This window comes from Mirounga angustirostris, unplaced genomic scaffold (genome assembly GCF_029215605.1).
Source record: "Mirounga angustirostris isolate CCGP_5_RB_7025 unplaced genomic scaffold, mMirAng1.0.hap1 SCAF_13, whole genome shotgun sequence".
In the NCBI taxonomy this organism is placed as follows: domain Eukaryota; kingdom Metazoa; phylum Chordata; class Mammalia; order Carnivora; family Phocidae; genus Mirounga; species Mirounga angustirostris.
In genome coordinates this window covers 30,463,169-30,486,556 of record NW_026991721.1, presented here as the reverse complement: position 1 = coordinate 30,486,556, position 23,388 = coordinate 30,463,169, and the positions used below count along the sequence as shown (strand labels likewise).

Genomic DNA, 23,388 nt, shown 5'->3' with positions numbered 1-23,388 from the left:
AAGCATTAATAAGTGAAATTTACATACACACTAAGTCTTTTATATTTTTACTAGCTTTAGTTTTTTTCCTCTCAACTCTGATAATAGTTACAAAGCTAAAAACATTGACTGATGTAAGTTTATTTTCCCTTCTTTCCTGTTTGTCCTGGGACCTAGAAAATGGCCAAAAGGCAAGATAAATAATAAAGAAAATATTCATGCCCAGAGGCATGAATAACTAATCTGTTACATAAAGATAAGGTCGCAAACATATGTGTAGGAACACATTGATGAGTCATATTGTAAGTAATTTGTTACTAATAATATTTAAAGATAATACATTTAAGTACTAAGTCAGTGCTTGGCTTATAATTTTCAACTAGCATTCTCTTATTGTCATTATTACCAAAAATTTGCAATATTTTACTTTTAAATTTTTTTTTTTTAAAGATTTTATTTATTTATTTGACACAGAGAGAGAGACAGAGAGAGAGCACAAGTAGGCAGAGTGACAGGCAGATGGAGAGGGAGAAACAGGCTCTCCGCTGAGCAGGGAGCCCAATGCGGGACTGGATCCCGGGACTCCAGGATCATGACCCAGGCCGAAAGCAGCCGCTTAACGGACTGGGCCACCCAGGCGCCCCTACTTTTAAATTTTTAAAATTATAGCTGATTCAAGTTAATGTTATTGTAATGTGTTACTTAATATTTTGCCAATATGCTCATATACATTCTTAAAGGGGAGAGGGTGAATAAAAAATATTGGTTAGGAATCAAACTCAGTTGTACCTTCCCTACAGAGTAGGCTCCTGGGAGTATCTGTAACCTGTGAAAGCCATCTTCCATCAAATGTGTGACAGAGAAAGACTGTTGAAAATTCCCTGATAGGTAGTCCCTGGGTAATGGAGATATATTAGAAGTTTGTAATGATGAATCCTACTTAATCCATATTTTACTTAATGTGTTTAATACTAAAATAGGTATTATAAGAAAAAAGAAAATTACATTTAAAAATATATAAAATAACTGCTTTATATATTTATAATTTTTATTTTTAATTTATTATATATATATATTTTAAAATACTTTTTGGTTTGGAATCTCTCTTCAGGGGTTCCTTAAATTGTATATAATAAGCTCTATAGGACCAGGGATCATATTTCTCTATTTGTTTACTATCCTGTGGTGTGTTACATATTGTAGTCATTGACTGATAGTTTTTTTTTTTTTATTAAATTGAATCCTATTTAAAATAAGTAAACATTAAAATTAAAAAGAAGTGAAAACAGATTTATTTTAAAAGCATTGAGTTTTAAGTCAGACTCATTTTGGCTCAAATCCCAACCCCACTTCTTAAAAGAACTTGGACAGGTTGCTTACTCTTGGGCCTTAGTTTCCATATCTATCATTATTTGCATTTAGGAGGAACAAAATACCTATCTTTTAGAACAGTTATTAGGATTAAATATATACAAAGAATCGTCAAATGTGACTAGCACATGATAGCTTTTGAATAGTAGCTGTCATGATCATCATCATCATTTTTACTATTGATTAGGATCAACTTGACTGCTGTGAAACAAAAGAAATACTTAGAAATAAAACAATTCAGGGGCACCTGGGTGGCTCATTTGGTTAAGCATCTGCCTTAGGCTCAGGTTCGTGGGATCTAGCCCAGTGGCTGGCTCCCTGCTCGGAGGGGAGTCTGCTTCTCCCTCTCCCTCTGTCCCTCAGCCCCGCTTGTGCAAGCTTTCTCTTTCTCAAATAAAATAAATAAATAAATAAAACAATCCATCAGTTATTACCCTCTAATGCTTTTAGGTTTAAAACTGTTTTGCATATTATTTTTAAGCCCAGGGCAAAAGAAAAGTAAGGAATCATTTATTCCAATTCTGTATGTTATTTATTCATTCACTCAATACATATTTATAGAGCTCTAACTATGTTTTAGGTACTGTTCACAGCCCTGAGGATATAACAGTTAAAAAGAAAACATCCATGTTTTCATGGAGTTTATGATCTACTGGGGAAGGCATAATTAATACATAAATAAATATAAAAACATATATAATATATATATTTATATATAACATAAATATATGTATGCATATATATATATTTAAAATATAGTAGAATCAAGTATTCTGTTTTAGCTGTGTTAAGTTTTAAATGTATAGTAGAAATCCAAGTAGAAATGACAAATATGACATTTGGGTTTTGGGTCTAGGGAATAAATGAAAAGTTAGGCTATGGAAGGTATTTAAAGCCATGGCCAGGGAAGACAGTAATTTGAGGAATGAATCATGCACTATGAAATGCTGTGGTCAAGTTAAGACAAGAACTGAGTTTTGTCTAGATACAGGTCATTGGTGATTTTATGAGGAGATGCTTCGGGGAAGAGGTTGGGATTGAAAACCTGATTGGAGTGGGTTAAAGAGAGAATGTTATAGGGACAGCAAATACAGGAAACCTGTATCAGAATTCTACATTATTTTCAATAGTTGTGAAATGTTTTACATTCAACAAGAAAATAAATGATTTCTTAATGTTTATATTCTTAAGATTTGCTTTTCTTTGTATACATCATAATAATCTTTTCCGTGTTTTTACTAATTTATTTGGAAGGGTAATTTTATGAATTTGGATGTTATCTTTATAATAAAAATCATTTTACTAGTTTATACCTTAAGATGAAAACATGTATCATAAAAGTTAATTATAAATAACCATAATTGCCTAGTTTTTCATTATATACAATAATATGTAGTACCTGTATTATGGATGAAAATGGCAGAGGTGACAGTATGGACAAAGCTTTAAATCCTACAAGCTTGATAATATAGTGGGATAATAATTCTATGTAAAATCTTTAAAAATGAAGTGTATTTATCTTTAGTACTTGCCTTTACCGTCTTGATTTTACCCAATGCAATTCTAATATAGCATTTTAAAAAAACTTTCTTTTAGGGAGAGGATGCTGTGGTTAAGTAAGCTTAATCCATGTATATAGTATACTTGTCAAAAGCAAGGAGATTCCTTGAATAGAATAGAATGGCAGAACCTGTGAAGATGTACTCATATTGGTTAATCTTTAAGTATGTATTTTTGGAAATAAATCACTTAACCAATCACATATTTTCATTCTAGTAATCAGAGAGGATGAATACAGTGTTACACTTTGAAAGAAACCTCATAAAAATATAAAAACAACACTATTCTTAATGAGCTTAAACTGAATAATATTTTTTTTCCCACAAGGATTAAACATTTATTTCAAGAAAGGGTTTGATTAATCTCTCCCATAAAGCATTTTAAGTACAGGTGGGGAAAAGTGGGTGTGGAGGGGAGAAAACCAGGTGATGTGCCCCTTTGTCTAGTTCTCTTGTTAAAGCCTCTTAAAGTCTCTTCCCACTGGGGTGGTGGGCAGAGGTGTGTAGATGATCCTTGGACCCCCGCGTTCCTTCTCCAGATAATTTGATACAACCGTCTTCCCAAGATCCTTGTTTTTCTAGTGCTTCTGTGAAAGAATCCCTTTTTTTTCTGCATGCCCAGACTCTTCTGGAGTTTCCAAATTTTCATAGCTTTGGGCATGGAGCTCTGCAGGCTTTTTCCCTCCAAGTTGTATTTTTGCTCTGCCAAGAGGCAGAAACAATCTGTCTCCATGTCAGTTAATTCCCTTTTCAAGGAGGATATCTGATCACATAGACTGAGAAGTGGAATGCTAATAGTAAAAGAGCTGGGGTCCCTACTCCAGGCAGTTGCTGGTTCTTTCTGCTCTCTGTTCTAAATCATAGCACAAAGCATCCCACATTGACTTGATAATGTGACAATTAGAGGCATGGCACAAAAACATAAACTGAATAATCTTAAATAAATCTTTCCTGGAAACCTCTCAGAAGTATATAATATAAAGCTTCAGAAATCTGTGAGGTATGATAGTTCTTTAAAAGATAATAATTAATGAATATAAAAGTAACTAAGTTTCTCCACAAATCCAGAGGTGATTCTGAGCAACAGTTAGGTGGATTTGTAAATTTTCACATTGCTTATGGGCCTCTTTGACCAGCTAAATAAATCCCAGCTAAACTTTGAGCCCATGTCTTCAGTTAGGTAGCTGGAGATTTTTAGAATGTTTGAAAATTTATCATTCAAGAAATGTTTAGATAGAATTGTAAGATCGTGCATTGGTAGACCATGCAGCTTTTAGAAAGGATGAAGGAAGGCTGGTAGGGGAGGTGAGGGATATTAATAAAGTATAACTGAGAGTCATTATGAGGATTGAAGAAAAGCATATTGAATAGTACTTGGGACATAGGAAGCACACAATAAATGCAAATTTTTTCTAAATGTCCATCTTACTAAAATAATCAAAACATAGTTGCTACACTAGATATATTGTATAATTTTATATTTTAATTTGCTACCTTTGTGTAGGGAAAACCTATATATGCATATTTAAATGTATTTATGTTTGCATATGTATAGAACCAGGTATGAAAAAGAAGCACCCCTAACTTTATAACTGGGTGGAGGAAGTGGAAGCCACTATTCATTTTTCATTGTTATTTATTGTTTGAAGTGTTACAAATAGCAAGTATTTTCTGATTTGGAAAATAATAGAGAAGAAAAAAGTATATATTCTGATATGGAAAGGTCTTTAGAGATGATAGTTTCACCACTTCATAAATGTGGACACCTGTCCACGTGCTTGACAGCAGAGTTAGATTAATTTCTACTTAAAAGTGCTTAACTCGGAACACCCGGGTGGCTCAGACGGTTAAGCGTTTGCCTTCGGCTCAGGTCATGATCCCGAGGTCCTGGGATCTAGTCCCACATCGGGCTCCCTGATAAGCAGGAAGCCTACTTCTCCCTCTCCTCTGCCTGCTGCTTTCCCTGCTTGTGCGCACTCTCTCTATCACATATATATTAAAAAAAAAGTGCTTAACTGCTGCTGTAAATTAACTGATTACTTGGGGAATAGCTTTACTGTAATTTTTATGTATAAATGAGGTTTTATGTCACACAGGCAAGTGATCAAATATATGGAAAACATCTGTTTTGCTTTTATAAAATGGTAGGCCGTAACTTAAATATTAATGATATAGTATTTGAGTTTATAATTTATTTATTTATTTTATTTTATTTTATTTATTTATTTATTTTTTTTTGCGAGAGAGGGAATGAGAGAGAGCATGAGAGGGAGGAGGGTCAGGGGGAGAAGCAGGCTCCCTGCTGAGCAGGGAGCCCCATGCGGGACTCGATCCCGGGACTCTAGGATCATGACCCGAGCCGAAGGCAGTCACTTAACCAACTGAGCCACCCAGGCGCCCTTGAGTTTATAATTTAGATATGTGAACATTGCTTTCTTGGGTATTTTCCATCTTTACCATTTGCTCTTTTCAGGTTTCCCTCTACCCTGCCCCATGACAAATTAGATTAATATTCTATTCATTGCCTTTCCTTACACTAGTTTTTATGGCATTTGAAAATAATAGTAAATATCATTTCACAAAATTTTATCCAATTAACTTTCTAAATGGGAAAATACTCTGGGACATATCATAGTTGACTCAGCCTATTTCTGGCATTTGGTTCGCCAAACAATGTATGAATCACATTATGTTACTTGAAAATAAATTCAAATATATCATTGGACAGATATTTTAATATGCTGACAAAGTTTTAAGCCAAGGCATATATGGTATTTAATTTGTGATTTTTAACAATGAAAATTACTAAATAACTTTAATCTTTTGTTTGGATTCATTTAGGGATGAAAAATATCAAATCAGATATTATTCACTTACTGAAATTAATTTACTATGAATTAAAATGATATAATATCAAGCAAATGTTTAAAAGAATTGACTCTTGACTCATGCCTAAATGTTAACATACTAGTTTGTAATATTCATAACAATAAATAATTGTTGAAAAGAAGTACAGAAGAAACAAAGATATGAAATGTCTTTCAGAAAGTGATACATGTCAGTAGCAAAGCTGATGTTAGGACTTAACTTGATTTTGTATTCAGTCCCCTGGTTTCAAAGTCTTGGTGCATTCTGTATTCTCTTAGCTGAACTGTACCTTTTAGCCATTTGAAACGTGGTTATTACTGTAATTTACTCAAAGTCAATTTAATAATATAAATATAGATAACCAATTCTTCTCTGTTACTTTTTTTTATACTGGGAAATATCGCTGACTTCTTTCAGTGTAAAATAATATTTATTTCCTCAAAGAAATTGTGGTTCTTTGTATAAATGATAATATAAAAATATATAAACTTGCTTCTTAGTAACCCATTCATCTTAGCTTATTTTTAATGTTTGCATTCATGAAATACCATTTATCATAATTTGTTCAATGTGTAATTTAGGGATATAGCTTATTGTTTTTATTTCCTAGAACACACTTAAACTTGTAATAAAGTGTAGTTTAAATAAATGAATGAATATAGGTGGTATTATAAACTGACTGAAGTAGTATGCCAGTAAATTTAATGTTAAAGTTTTATTTCTCCCACAAGAAATTTTAAATTTAATCTTGACTCATAATTCCAAGTTTCATTTCTTTCTTTAACATGTATTTAGAAATTTGGCGATATAAACCTTGTTGCAAAGTCACTAATAATTTGAACGACCAGGTGAGATTTTTATGCGTTTAATAAATGGCATTCCATCTTGTGTATCTTCATTTTTTATTTCCCAAAGAAAGAAACAAAATCCACAGAATGTCATAACAGATAATGATAGAATTATGACTAAAGTCAATATCAAATATTATTTATGGGGGAAGAGACCATGAAATAACTCCCAAGGAATTTTCTAAAAGCTCTAATTTGAATTCTTTTTGAATTTTGTTTATATACTCCTTATATCTATTCCTTGAGTTCTTATTTTGACAAATGTAAACAAATCTGGGTCAATTTATTAGTCTCAATTAAGCATGGAGGACGTGGTAATAAATGACATAGACCAGTTTAAAAACCTGACTCCATCACTACTTTTATCAGTTGAAGTGTACAACTAGTGAATGGTTATGGGAGTAAACTTCCATGCGTGAATCATTTCCATTTGATGATTCCCTGTGGTGATTAGCTAGCCAGTACAGTAAACTTCACATTTTATTCAATATCAGTAGGATGTCATACAAGAGTATTTTATGATTTGTTCAAATAACATTGTAATGGAAATTTCAATAAAATAAATGAATCCCAATTGATCACAATCAGCTGTGTTTTTATTGCAATAGCACTTAGTTATGAAGCCATTACTACAAAGTTCTTTGAAACAGATTTCATGTATATTTGCAATGTTATTGATTTATAATTTTTTCTTTTCAGGGCTCCTGCTAGAGCCCACTGCAGTGCTCTGTACTTTGAGTTAATGCAATTGATCTGCTCTTAAATGTTGATTATACTTTATTGACTACTTTAATTTTTTTCTCGATCAATAGTTATTCAAATGTTGATTTAATACTGTTTATTACTGATGATTTTAAAATTACTTCTCATAAAGAGAGACCTCTGGCATCTAAACTTCCCTTAATAGTTTTCCTCTTGTGTGTGACAATAACTGTTTATTTAGAAAAGGGAAATAGATGGCCTCTTTTTGCATTTATCCTAGAACATGATTAAAATCCCTTCCCCACATGAGCCTTTCTTCCCCCTATAGCTAGCAATAACAAAAATAATTTATATTTTCATAAGTGATATATAAAATTAAGATCAATTATTTTTAGAAATTATAGGAAAAATCATTATTTCAAGCATGTATCAATCTTTTGGTTACTTCACTCTTTGGATTCAAATTTCCAGCACACTTGACATGATGTTAAGTTATAATAAAGTTATTTTAAGTCTATTAAAAATGTAAATAAGATCTCTCTGAATTTATAGTCAGATATGTTTAGATCCTGTTTATTTTAGAATTACAGAATATTTGAGTTTGAAGAGAGTATCTTTTTAATTCCCTTGTTTTATTATCATTTAGGCATTTAAGACCTGGAGACGTAAAGTGACTCTGAAGTCACATAGCTACATTTTTATATAAAGAGCTTAGCATGACGCTTATGCATGAAGGGTTTACTAATTATCTGTTGACATATGTTTTTCAAAACCTGGGTAAATGATCATGACAGAAAAGGGAGAATTAATATTTACATTAGGTAGAATTATAATGTGACTTAATACAAATTAAAACATTTATTAAAATTAAGGGAACTTTTTCTTAACAATTATAATGGCGGAGTAAGGCAATATTTGCTATCCTTAGCTCATGTACTTTAGTTTTAACTTGTTTAACTAAAGTTACAGATGTAGAGTGGCACTAATGAGAATTATCCTAGATTTTATTTACATTATACTGTATAATGAAGTTATAACATAGAGCCCATTAATAATAATTCTGCTTGACAGCAGAGAGATTCTATATTATTTCCCAGAAGGCAAGTGATGCTTCTTTCATATAATTATAATAAATTTTATATTTTAAATTTATCCCTGAAGTTATGAATTGTTTTGTACAACTGAACTAGCTTTGTAATGTTTTTACACTTGCCACTAGAATTTAAAAATTGATGAGAATACTTTTACTTAAAATTTTGTCTGAAATTTTAAAGCAAACATTTACTCTATGTAAGTTGATGAAACTTGTGAAAATTTTCTTTTTCTTATAATGTCATTAGTTTGGGTATCAGGGTAATTCAAATTACTTTTTTTCCTCTTTTGTGTTAAAAGGGTTATTTTGGGGGCGCCTGAGTGGCTCAGTTGGTTGGGCGACTGCCTTCCGCTCGGGTCGTGATCCTGGAGTCCCGGGATCGAGTCCCGCATCGGGCTCCCTGCTCGGCGGGGAGCCTGCTTCTCCCTCTGACCCTCCCCCCTCTCATGTGCTCTCTCTCTCTCTCTCATTCTCGCTCTCTCAAATAAATAAATAAATAAATCTTTAAAAAAAAAAGGGTTATTTTGGTACTTTTCCAGATATTCTTGAGAATTCAATTTTTTTGTACTTTTCCATGTATCTTTTTTTTTTTTTTTTGAAAGATTTTATTTATTTATTTGAGAGAGAGAGAGCACAAGAGGGGGTAGGGTCAGAGGGAAAAGCAGGTTTCCCGCGGAGCAGGGAGCCCAATGTAGGACTTGATCCCAGGACTCTGGGATCATGGCCTGAGCTGAAGGCAGTGGTTTAAACAACTGATCCACCCAGGCGCCCTTGTACTTTTCCATGTATTCTTAAGAATTCAATCATTAACTAAAATTGGAAGACTTAGAAAAAATTTGGAGTAGAGGCTTAAAGAGATAAGAAAGATTTAAATTTTACTTGTGCTCTATATAACATAAAGAAATTTACCTTTCAAAGGCTGAATCTTTTTGTAAAAAAATATTTTTTTAGTGCAACAGTCAATAATAGTAATTTTCACAACTTAGAAAATCTTTGTATAAAAATATTATATGGATATAAATCTGTGGTATACTTCAGGCTTTGTGGGTAATATTCTAGTGTTTAATTATGAATTCTGAGTATAAAAAAACAAGTAGTAATATATTGTAGAAGAGTTCTTTTGGCACTGTGTTCTGACTGTACAATATCTTAACTAACAGAAAGTGCTGATTGTTTCTGCCTAATTTCTCCTTCTAGCAAGAGTAAGAAGAATTTTCTTGATCTGGACTAACATTTTAGTATTTATTATTTTCTATTAACCTGCTTCTGATCTCTCTTTGCTATACTTAGTGTTTACATATTTAAAGCCTTTTTCATAATGATTAAATCAAATCATCTGGAGTTATTTGGAGTATTATGTTTTTCTTCAAACATAGGCAACTAAGCTTACTTCTTTGCTTATTTGTATGTCTTTTTCAGGATTGAGTATTCATTTGAAGATCTTATCTTCTCTGTCTTGCGGTATCTTCTCTTAAACCTATATCAAATAAATAGGCTTAGTATTTGCATTATGAAGACATAAATGATATTGTTGGACAACAAATGATAACACAGACTGCAGTACATAACTTGGCATAACTAAAAGATTCTAGGCTTTAAGTGATTATGAACTAGTTTTGTAGTCATGTTTACTGCAACAGAAATCTAGAATTGGAGATAGAAAATTGAGGGTAGGTGTTTAATTTTAGGTGAAGGGTTGAAGGAATGATTGGAAAAATTGACTTTTCATCTAGTTTAATGTTTCTTCCTTAAATCCAGAAGGTATGATTTAAGATGATTTAATTTAGAATGAATTGAAAATATTGGACTGTTTTGGTTGTTTAATAAATAGAAGTAACTCAGAAGCACCACTTGAAAAGAAGAAAGCAGATATATTGGGAAGACTAGCTTCCTCTTGTTATTAGATTTATAGCAATTTACAGTTTTTGTTTTAAGAAGTTGTTCCCTCAGGGGCGCCTGGGTGGCTCAGATGGTTGAGCGTCTGCCTTCGGCTTAGGTCATGGTCCCAGGGTCCTGGGATCTTCCCCGCATCGGGCTCCCTGCTCCGCGGGAAGCCTGCTTCTCCCTCTCCCACTCCCCCCTGCTTGTGATCCCTCTCTCGCTGTGTCTCTCTCTGTCATATAAGTGAAGTCTTAAAAAAAAAAAAAAAAAAAAAAAAAAAAAGAAGAAGAAGAAGTTGTTCCCTCGTATTCTAACATAATATAGCCCTGGTGCTTAAAAATGTACTTAATTTGCATGTTACCGTTATTGTTTAGAAACCTAAATGGTTCCTGCAGTGATGCTTACATTTGGGATTTAAGTATCTTCATAGCTTTGAAAATATTTATATCACTTTGGGTTATTGCTTCAAATACTCCAACCATACTTTTTGGAAAGGTGGGGGTGTGAAAATTGGGGGAGGGACAGGAAGTACACAACATAGATTTCATGAACTGTTCAAGAATAGGGACCGTGATTTAGGTTTTTGAGATTCCCATTGCAGCTGAACTCTTAGAGTGGTAGTAGGTGTCTTACAGTGAGACTTTCAAGCTTCTTAATTATTTTTCATAGGAAATAAATAATTCTGACTGTCTTAATTTTCTGGTTTTTGATATATGATGTTTTGAAAGTTTTTTTTAAATTTTTTTCCTTTTTTTTCAAGTTTTTATTTAAATTCCAGTTGAAAGACACTATTTCTAAACACATTTGAGATGGGATTAGATGTCATGCCATTATTGCCACCATCAAATGTTTAATGGCAAAGGTAATATTTGTGTAGTGATCGACATTATACAAATCATTTTCATATGAATTATCTCTTTATTCCGCACAGCAGTATTAGGACTCACTTTTATTAAATGACTTTTCCAAGGTCAGTTAGAGTGGAGACCCTTTTCTAAATGAACCCCTTTTGCTAACTCCATGTTCAGTATTCTTAAGGGCTCCTGTGTGTTTTCCAGCACTTTATTAGGATTTTATTAAATTGTTTATGTGGAGAATTATACCTTATACCAATACTTGTAGTAAAGAACACCTGAAAGAAGTCCATAGTGAATCTAAGATTTAAAGTAAATAAGATTAACACTAATTCTGGATAACTTTAATGAATTTTGGTAATGTAAAAATTAAACAAGATGTTCATTTAATATCAATCTAAAGTTTATTTAAAGCTTTTCCTGGTAGATAATATATTTTTTTAAGGACTTTATAGACTTCCTTTCTTCTTTCTACTTTAAGTGAGCCATCTCTTTGTTCATCTCCACTTAACAAATATTTGTTACCTGCTAAGTGCATAGCATTGCTGGAAGTCTACATTTGGAGTTTCTGTTTTGTCCTACTTATTGTTTCAGACATTTAGGCGGTATTTATAAAAGTCAGGATCCTCCAGAACCTGAAAAACAGAATCAATAGGATGGATACATACATATTAAGAGGTTTATTTTAAAGAATTGGCTCACACATTTGTGGGGGCTAGCAAGTCTGAAATCTGTAGGACAGGCTGGCGGGCTGGAATCTCATTCAGGGGTTAATGCTGTATGTTGGAGTGTAAAGTGTTGGAGCACTTTATACACAATATTTTTGCAGCAACACTTAGACTAGTGTTTGATTAAATGTAGCCAAGTTGACACATAAAACTAATCATCACAATACAGTTGATTTGAAAAGTTACCTCTAACTGCCTTCCTCTCCAAGACTATATGATGAGGTTTACACATGCAAATGTTTTTAAAGACTGCTGCTAGATTAGATATGTAAATCCTAGCTAGTGCCTAAAATACAGGAGGCAGGGTGATAAAGCAGGAAGCTCATGGACCCTCAGAATCAAAAAGACCACTGTTTACAACTTGGCTTCATTACTTATTACAGTTTGTTTTGGGAATAGCTGCTTAACCTCAGAGTCTGTTTCCTGTTCTATAAAAAAGGGAAACTTTCTGTCTCACAGAATTAAATGAGTAGTGCGTATGCTAAACACCCAGTAGACTTCCTGGCACACATTAGATGCTTAATAAATATTAATTCCGATTCCCTTTTCCCCTTTATCTTTTGAAAACAAATTTTGTTTAATTATCAATATATTTGTATTCATTCAACCATGTATATATTCAGCAAATATTTATTCAGCTGTACGTGACAGGTACTATTCCTGGTATTGGAGATGCAAAAGTGTATGTACCCTTTTAGAGCTTGCCTTCTAGTGATGAGACACAGATAATAAGCATAATAAAAATGAAAGGTATAAGCTAGATTATGTTAGATTAGATAAGTGCTGTGGAGGAGAAGTAAAGCAAGAAAGAGGTATAGGAGGTGATGAATATTGGTGGGTAGGAAAAGGGTTACTGTTTAAAATAGTTTTATTGAGGACAGGCTTACTAAGAATATATTTAAGCAAAGACCTAGAAAAGAAGATGGAACAACTGCTCCAACTTTGAATATCTGGGCTGTATTGCGGCAGGCAGATGGGACACTTAAGTGCAAAGGCTTTGTGACTAGAGTTGTGTTTGAGGGACAGTAGGAAGGCTCTTGTAATTGGAATAGAGTGATCTGGAGTAGAGGAGTAGAAGATGAAATCAGACAAGGAGGGTGAGGTGTACTGGGCACATTTTGAAGGGCTCTGTGAAATAGAAGCCATCAGAAAGTTTTGAGCAGAAGAGGATATTTGTGCTACTCAAAAACAAATGATAAGAAGTTATAGGAGGTTTTGTTAAGAGCGTAAACTCCAAGGATAGCCTTCATAGGTTCAAATGGGTCTGTAGTTTATTAACCATTCAAGCATAGGTGAGTTGCTTCTCTATGTGAAATGGAAATAATAGCATCTACCTCAGAATTGTTATGTAAATAACCCTCTCCTTGGCATATAGAAAGAATCTAACAAATCTTTACTATTGTTAGTAGTAATAATAGAAGAGTCTATAATATATACCCCATTTTTTGCTAGTGATCTTGAATAGATACATAAAACCTGTTCTTGTCATTAATTCAGATATAAAACTATATTGATAAAGTAGAGATGGTCATGAGAATTAAAGAAAAATGCCTTTGCTTATAAATTCATGCTTCCAGTTTTGAGAGGGTCAGATTTTGAGAGGATCTAATTCCCTGAAAAACGGATTATCTCCTCTGATGATACTGTCTTTTTGGTAAGTACTATCATTATTCTTTTATGCAACTTTAACATTTCTTCCAAGTTTAGTGTTTATATCCAAACTAAGCTTTAGTTCTTATGAGTACTTCTTTATGGTGGCATTCCTTCTGTTCTCATATGGAACCTTTCCTCCCCATCTGTTATTATCCCAGTGTAAGTCCTGTCACACCATGGGCTCTTGTCTGTCCTGCTTTTTGTCAGTAAAGTAGTAGATATTATTATAATCATTATTGTTGTTGTTGTGATTGTTATTATTTGAACACTTTATGTGTGCCAGGAAGTACTCTAAGCACTTGATACACACAAATTCCTTTAATCCTCATTGTAATACTGAAAGGACTGTGTTTTTGACTCCATTTAATAAGTAAGAGAGCAGACTTAGAAAGGTTAAACAGTCTAACATTCAACTTGGTCTATTCTGTTGCTTATTACAAACCTTGTATTTCATACACTTAATTAATGATTCAAGAATAATATTCTTCTGCTTTTGTTCTAGATCTTTTCTGTCCCCTGGCGCACATTTTTTTCCCCTCTATTATACTTAGCTAATTATAATGAAGGCTTGACTTGGGGCCATCTTCTTTGATGAAGGAGACTTTTCAGACCATGACTGCATAGAGTAGTATTTGTTTCTGTACGTCATAGTTTACTCTTTTCTTAGTACTGACATATAATTATACACTGGTGTTTAATTGCATGCCTGGAGTTTTCTTTCTTATTATAAAATCATTTTGTAGATATGTGTTTGGTCTGTGCAAGTAGACTGAATGTCCATCAGGAAACTAGGAGTATATTTTATTAGTCCTTGTATTTCCATACAAAACTTATACTCCAAAATTCTGTATTCTGCATACAAAATTTATACAATAAGTGTATCATTTTTCCTTACTGTCATAATAATTAGCTAATTGATTTTAGTATGAATATTGCTTCCTTTGAGTCAACTGGCCATTTTGAAAGTTATATAAAGTCTTCTGGGCCAGTTAAAAATTTAGAAATTTTGAACCCTTTGCTCCTAGTAACATGTCAGAATACTGGTGCACTTAGATTTGCACCACTGCCCAATTCATTGGCCCTAGATAGAATTGTTTATACATTCTAAAATACGATTATGAGTGTGATAAAATTTTAGAGGATAATAATAAAAAGAAGTTGAATCACTGTGTGGTATACCTGAAACTAATGTAACATTGTGTGTCAATTATACTAAAAAAAAAAATAAAAGGAATAAATATTTAAAGATCATCTAGATCATCTAGTAAGCCATATTGTTTTTTTGATTTGGGCTGAATTAAAAGATAATTTGAAGATATTTTCTTAGCTTTTTTTTTTTTTTTTTAGCTATAAGACATACCATAGACTAATCATGAAATTGTCTTATTTCAGATATATCATTGGTGATTATTATTCCATTTAAAATTCTTTGAAATTTCTCCCTCTAGAAGCATTACATTATTATTTTTGTACATTATTCTCTTTTTAAAGATTTTATTTGAGAGAGAGAGAGAGAGAGGGAGAGAGAACATGAGCGGGGGGAGGGGCAGAGGGAGTGGGAGAAACAGACTCCCCGCTGAGCACAGAGCCCCATGCAGCTGGATCCCAGAACCCCGAGATGATGATCTGAGCAGAAGTCAGACGTTTCACTGACTGAGCCACCCAGGTGCCCCTAGAAGCAGTACATTATTGAGAGGCTCCTTTTAAAGACCATCTGCCACCTGAAAGTTCTGTTAGTGTTTCTTCAAATTCAGAAGCCATAAAGCAGTTTTTTGTATGCTGATTTACTTTTGTATTTAGTATAAATTATTATGGAATTTAGGCCTTTTGTGAATAATTTTTTTAAAGTGCATTTTAGTAACAATATTATTAAGTAGCACTACACCATTTTCAAATTCCCTTTATGCATATTATCTTATTTCCATATCCTAATAATCTGGTGACGTGGGGTAGGATGTATACTTAACCTCCTTTTGCACATGAGGAAATCTTCAGAGAAGCTAAGTAACTTACCCAACTTTTATGGCAATTAAAACAAAATTCTGGGCCAGAAACTAGATATTCTGATCTTTAGTCTCCTTCTTTTACACTCTGCTGCTCATTTATATCTTATTTTTCAATTCATATAATACTCGAAAGTCACAAAAGCAGTTTGTTCTAAAAGTATTTAGATATTTTATTGAGCCTGCCTCTTCTGATTATTTTGAATTAGGTTAAAGACATGTTCTTGATGAATTTCCTTTTTACTAACCTATGAAACTCTCTTTAATTTTTACTTTCTAACATCTACTCCATACAAAGATTTGTGGTAGTGTAGTGTGTACCCTACTCTGAGTCTGAAACTTGTCCTACCTTTTCACATGTTTAAACCAGTTAAATAATATGGCAGTTTCTGCTCACCTGCATTTACACGTGTGCCTGCATGTGCATGAACAGGTCCCTGCATGGTGCACACACTTACGTACGTGTGCACACAGTGAGTTGGATGCCAGTACTTCTATGTATATCTATTGGTCTGCTTTGATTTGTATAAAGGTAATGTTATTTAGAGGCCAAAGAGTAGAAAATCTTACCATCATTGGTTTTATTTTAATGCTGATAAGAATTTAGTATTGGAACCATGTTGAAACTGCCATCAGTAAAATGACTTATGTCCCCCTGACTGAAAAAAGGAAAAAAAAAAAGTTTGAAAAGAGCATTTGCTGAACCCACTGATTAAAGAGCTCAATATCCTGTTATTTTCACATGATTTTTCCATATGCAATAAACAGTCTATATTTTTAACAATTCTTAGAAGAAAATACCTATCTGGCATACTCAGGGAAAGTGTGTCCAGAATATGTTATATGAATTTCTTGATGGTATAGATAAAAACTTTTTTTCTTATTAAAAAAGATGCTGACAGATTGGCATTGTCTGGGCCAGAAACGTCTGTGAAATTAAGCTTATTGAGACCACCCTTGTCATATTATTTTTAGCTATTTGTGTTAATTCAAGCGTTGTATCTGCAAGCAGATCAAGTGTCAGTCCATTGTACATGGTTGGGACTTACTATTGAAATTCATCCATGTTACCGATAAGAGCAAATCTACTTAACACCTAGAAAGATGAATACTCTAATTATTTAATTTAATATAAGTGAACATACTTATAAAGAAGAGAAAAAATAAGTTTTGTTATAAGTAAAGGTTTCTGTTGTGAATAGGATGGAATTTAGGCAACAAGATGAAAATGTTTGCAGAATTTAGGCAGAATGAGTCATAGTAACACCAATATTCTTGATAACATGGGAAAAGAGATAAATTTATTGCAATGCATTGATTGTTTTGTTTGTGGTATAACTTTTATGTTCTTTTGAGACTTTTTTTTCCTTTTACATAAACCCATGTAATAGTTACAAATAAAACAAAATAAGCGTGTAGCAGACAGATACTCAACAGAGCTTGACAAGACAATTATAAATCAAGGGGTTTGGTAGGAAAAATGTTGTTCAGAATGTTAGTTGACTATAAGGTTGGTAGCCTTCTATGTTCAGAGTTATATGTTCTAATTTATTTCAGATCTATAGATGCATCAGGTTGATAAATGTCTACCTGTCAATAGATTAGACAGATACTTAAGTAAAGCCTGAGAGAAGTCAGTTGATAGTCTCGTATGATTCAGTACACAATGGTAGAACAATAGCTTGCCTTAGCAATTATAAACATTCCAGTGACACTATAAAGCAGATAGCTTTTTCTAGTGATTTTTTTAAGTCAGAATACCCGTCATATCATATATATCATATCATGTCCAAATAACTAGCTCATTTTTCTTAGCAGTTGCCTCATTAATTACATCATGGTGCTCCCTTCTGTTGCATTTGGTAAATGTGTGCTACGTATACTGTATTTGGGGCACAATATTCCTAACGGCTGCATGGTGTAATTTGGATATCTAATGAAAATAATTTATCTTACTTTTTAAAAAAAAAAGTATCAATGTTTTTGACAAGGATGAACTTTAAAAATATAATTAGAACTTAATGTTCTTTAAATATTTTAGGTAATGAAACTTCTTCCTTCCTATGGATTAATGCTGTTATAACTGGCCCTATTACATTTCTGGGTTTCCAGCTTTTTATTATTATTACTGTCTTCAAAATCTCTGCTCAGCAGTGCCCCTCACTTCACTGTTTCAAGTTTACTACAAAGAGTAACTCTATTGCCACATGGAATTCTTACAGCTTTGTTCTATCAAGCTGCCTGTATCTTCTCATACTTCTGGTTTTCTCTCTTTTAGAGTAAGAAGTTGTTCCTTGGCTTCACTAATTGGGAGGTGGTGGAGGCAGAGTAGCAGGGTGGCAGGGAGGTGAAGGAAATGCTTATTTCTGCCTCTGTCTCTAATTGTACTGCCAATTTATGTTTTCCTAAGTAAATGGCTCTGATATACTCATCTGTGAAATGGAATTATTTTATGTACCATACAGTCTGTTGTAAGAATTAAATTAGGTCAAGTTTTTAAAGTGTCTGGCATAATGTGTGCTGGCACATAATAATTGCATAATAAATGTTGTGTCCTATACTCCTAGTTACCCAGATAGCATGCTTTGTAGTCGTTTCTTATTTCTCACTTCTCCACTCACTGCATCTACTTAGTCTATTCTCCCTCTACAGAAAAGCTAAGTAGTTAGGAGTACAGGCTCAGGAGACAGAATTGTTTTTGAAATCTGTCTCCAACATTCATTAGCTGCACCTCAGACAATTCACTGAACCGTCTCTCTTAAATCTCCCATTTCTCTTCTGTAAAATAGTAATAATAATAGTAACTTATTCAAGGTGTGGTTTTGAGAATCCTATTCACTTAACTGAATGTGGGTGAGTGTGTGTGTGTTTCTGCCTATGTATAAAATGAATGAATGACGCAGAGCAGATGTTTGGCACCATTTTTGGTGCAGCTTTCAGTAAGTGTATTATACATTGTTATTGTCATTATTGCTCTCCATTCCTACTGGCAGTTCAGGCTTTGTGTCCTCGTACCTGGGTGCTTGCTCTATACTAAGTCACCACAGTAGTCTCACAACCTACCATCCATCTAATACTCTTGGCAGTTACATTATTTTTTAAGTGTTTTAAGTATATTTTAAGTCTTTAAAGCTGTTCATTATCTAGCAGATACGATGCAAATTACTTACCTCGACCTTTCAGGACTTCCACAAGTTGACTTCACACTACCTTCCAGCATTATTTCCTAGTTTGTCACATAGGGCTACTTCTAGGGTGGATGCAGGGAACATATCATAACGAATAATAGTATCTGGCACATACATGAAGGTTTTTAATTTCTTCTTGTTTCTGTTTTCTCCCTTTTCTCTCTTCTTGTAATATATCCTGCATTCCAGTCAAACTTGCTCTCCCTCTACATAACATATCCTTTCCTAAGATTTAATTCTCTTTGTTTTTATTTATTCAGTAGATATTTATTGATTATATTCTGTGTCATGCATTGTTTGGCATCCGGGACACAAATGTTTAGGGCATCTTCCAGAAGAGTATTCTAGAAAGAAAGAACAATATATTAAAGATACTAAGGCCTCCAGCTGAAAACTATGTGAGAGCAAGGGCCATGTCTATTTCATTCTACTCTTGTATTTCTCACTCTAAGAATAGAGCTGTGCACATATCAGAATTCTCATAATTGTTTGAGAATACAATTTGAGAGAGATGAAACAGGCAAAAAGGTAGAGAAGACATGAGACAGTTTAGCATGTTTGATAATTGTATGTGCTTTTATGATATTTTATAACCGTATGGCTACAGAATATATTGTATAATTCGTGTGTGAGGAGTGGGAGATAATGTTAGACAGAAATGCAGAGGCCAGAATCTGAAGAATATTATTCATTATGCTAGAAATTTAGACTCTGTCATGTAGCTTTGGAGAGCTTCTGAGGGTAGGAATGTCACATGCTACAATTTTATTTCAGAAAGATACCCTTTTAACAGTGTAGCAAGAAGAATTAGAAGTCAGATTGAGGTACGGATATGAATGTGAACCTAGTGAAATAGCACAGCAAAGAAAAAAGGGGGCCTGAATTTAAAATGGGAGTGGAGAAATTTAAGGCATATTTATGTAAAATCAACAGGACTCTGTAACTAATTGAATTTGGTAAATATGGAAGAGTGAGAAGAAAGGGTGCTCTCTGACTTCTGCCCAGCCTTGACGGCCCAGCTGATTTGTAACCTACTCCAATTTTGTCGGTCTCACTACTGATTGAAATACATGTTTTTTCACTCCTTGTAAAATGTTATATGTTTTTCTTATATTGCTGATTTCTTTTTACTAGGAATTATTTGTGTGCATGTCTAATTCCCTCACCAAAATGGAAGGACCATCACTTAATATCTCAAGAGGTATTACCTCTTAGGACCTTATCTGTACAGAATGTTCAGTAAATATACAGATTATTAATTAATGCCATATATTTTAATTTACCTCCTAAAAAAAATCCAGAAGGTTAAGTATATGCTTCAGACATTTTAGTATTTCAAAATGAAACCTGTTGCAAATAGGTGAAGTTTTCCAAAATCCTTTCAAAAACACTTCAATTCTAAATATTCAAAATTAGTAATTGCCAGAAAAGGAAATATTCATAGGAAGAAATTTTTCAGTGAAATCAGGCCATATTGTTTCCAAATTCAGATGAGAACTTACTATTAAAAATCTTGCACAGATTGGAAATGACTAATCAACATTAGGAAAATGAAATTGAAAGATCTGCCCTCGTGCTGTTCATGGCTAAAAATGTTTTCATGTCCAATTTTAACAGTGTTGTTCCAGTGTGAAAATTTCGATGATTAGAACTGTGGATTGGGGAAAATAAATCATTTAACTGTCTAGTCTGTACAGGATGATCTTGGGTAAATCCCTTGATTTCTGTCAGTTCCTCCTTCAGAGAGCAGCCTTAGTTAGGTCTTAAAGGATATCATATCTGAGAGCTATAAAAGTAGTGTTAAGTATACTCCAGAAAGAGAGCAGTATATGTTAATGGAATTAAATTGGATTATTTCTGTGGGTCCTTCTAGCTCTAACTACCCATGGGTCTATGATTTTAAGTATTTTAATTTTTTGCTTTTAGTTTCAAGGTCAGTTTGAAAACTGTAACCTGTCAAGAAGTCTGTCATCACCAGTTGCTATTATACATAATGGGTGGATATTTATCTGAGGCCACATATACAACATAATTGTCTTTGGAATTGAAGCCAACAGATTTATCGCCATAAAGTCATAAAACAATTTAGAATGGTAGGGCAGTGATTGTTTTCAACTGTGTTGGAGGCTTACAGTGCAGAGTTCCCACAGATATATTTATTTTCATTAAGAAAAAAAAAAAAAACTTTTTCAAAGAATGATTGGTTATTTCAGTGTGATTATATAATTTCAGTGGAGGAATATTATGAGATGAAGTAGAAAGAACATAGGATTTATGTTTTAGTATTAGCTCTGCCCTCAACTAGCTACCTTTTTGGGCCTTGGTCTCCTCATAAGTAAAATGAGGACATGGAATAAATAGTGTGTTATGTCCCTTGAAGCTCTGAAATTCTGCATCTGAACCCTGTTCATTATCAGATTCACAGCTGTAGCTCAACTATGCAAGTGTGACTCATCATGGTACAAGGTAGAACCTAACCATTTCTATATTTAGAAGACCATGGGGGTAAAATGTCAATTAGCTGTATTTGATTAAAAGAGCTACCTAAAATAAGAAATGTTCATTTTCTTATTTCAAATGTAAAGGATTCTGATCAACAAATAAGAACATGGTGCATTAGAGTTGCATAATACTATTAATATCAGATCATCATTAATGTTCTGAAAAAGTTCTTTTCATTAATGAAACAACTTGTAATATTAGGAATATATTGATGTTAAATGACTCCTAAAAGTTGGATGTCCTGTGACTATTTTATGTGGTCTTATGATAATGAGTCTTGTATCTTGAGGAGTATTTCTAAATTCATATGCACAGTAGAGTATTGCTATCTTTATCATAGTTACCTTGGGAAGCTGAGCTCTGTTTTCATATCACATCACTAAATATTTACTAAGCATCTACTACTGTGCCCTGATGCTGTTAAGGTGGAGGCAGAGTTGGAGAATTGTAGTTATGAATCTTCCCTCAAATGTGTATTTTTTCTTTATCAATCTCAGTCATTCCTCTTTTACCCCACATGAGCTATGCAGAGGCCCTGAGGTATTACTCATCTCATACCACCCTTAGTTCACCCTGAGATGCCTTTTGTTGTAATAAAGGCCCTCTAGGACCAAAAGTTCTGCTTCTGTGCCAAAGAGGGGTATGGAAATCTCTGGTAGCTCTGGGAACCCTGTGTTGAGCGTCCACCCTCCTTCAGTTCCTCATACAGGCAGCTGCTTTGAGATCTTATTATCTGTCAGTCATTTCATTAGTTCTGTACCTTCTTGGAATTTGTTCATCATTTCCATCTCTCTTCCACCCAATTTCAGTGAGATCTATCTCTCTTTTCCTTAAAGACACTAACCTACCCAGGATAACTAGCATTCTTTCTGAGCCTTTTTTTTTTTTTCTTTAATATTAACTGATAGAAAAGTGTTTGTCTCCAGATGATAGGAAAGATACTTTTTTTCTTTGTGTCATGCAAAAATCCTCAAGGAACATACATTCTAAAGCTCTAAATATCTAGACTCCTGCTTGAAATAGAAGGAGGGAGGAAAGAAAGAAAAAAAGAGAGAAACACATATCTCGAGTTGTCCAGCTACACAAAGACGTGGTTTCTGAGAGCCGCAATTCCAGTGGGAATGAGTAGTCTATAAAAAAACTGAAGTTTTCTTGTATAATTTTTGTAAAGCTATTTCTGCCATGATTCTTTCTATGCCATCCACTTTTTTCTTTCTTTCTTTTGCTCGCTCCTCCCTTCTTCTCTTTTTATTTTTTTCAGAAAAGGCACAAAATTAGAGTTGGTGACACATGGTTTAGAGTTCTCTTTCCCTCACTTGCTAGTAATAGGATCTTAATCAAGTCACCTTATCTCTCTGCACCTGAGTTTTGTACTTGCAAAAATGGGGATGATGCCACTTGTCCATACTTACAGAACTTTTGTTAGACCAAGTACGAAAACGTAAATGCTCGATAAACTATAAGGTATTGGGCTAATATAAACTTTGTTGATTTAATGCAGAAGAGAGCCAGGTATATCTGTATTCATTCAGTTCCTGCATTTGCCACTTACTAGCTTAGTGTAATTTTTGTTTCTGTATATGTATAAATCTGATAACACCTACTTTGTGGTTGTAAGGAAGAAATAAGATAATTTTTATATATCTCTGTGAAGTAAATTGGTACATTTTATCCCCTTTTCTTAGATGAAACAGTTGAGGCTCAGAGAGTTAAAATAATTTGGTCAGGATTGTACAGGTGAGAAGTGACATTGTCAGAATAAATTCTTGGTATCAAATATGGGTTTCATGTTTTAGATAAATTGTATCAGGTAATTTTAAAGAGAGAGTTCCATGTATGTTTGGAACATAACATATACACATACATGCAGATGAGACCCATAGAAGCATTGTTTTGTGACACTCAGATTTATTTGTTCTTGTGCATTTGTTCAGTCTTATTTTATCGTCAGCTTGTACAAATTTAAAAATGTGGTCTTATATCAAGTTAATGACCCAGGAAAAGGGAGAGACTAATTGGCTCCCTTTTCAGTTGTAGTGCTGGTTGATTCACAAGACCTACATTGATGAGCAATGTATATTAGAATTTTCAAAATTCTAGTTGATGGCTTCAATAACCTATTGAGCTAGGACATATGATGGGGTTCACTTGTAGTTTTA

The 23,388-nt window shown here is 33.5% G+C and overlaps 1 protein-coding gene across 4 annotated transcripts in view; it reads left to right on the top strand.

The window, feature by feature from the left end:
* METTL15 (methyltransferase 15, mitochondrial 12S rRNA N4-cytidine) overlaps positions 1–23,388 on the top strand; it is a 195,938-nt gene that overhangs the window by 60,878 nt on the left and 111,672 nt on the right. The window lies entirely within an intron of this gene.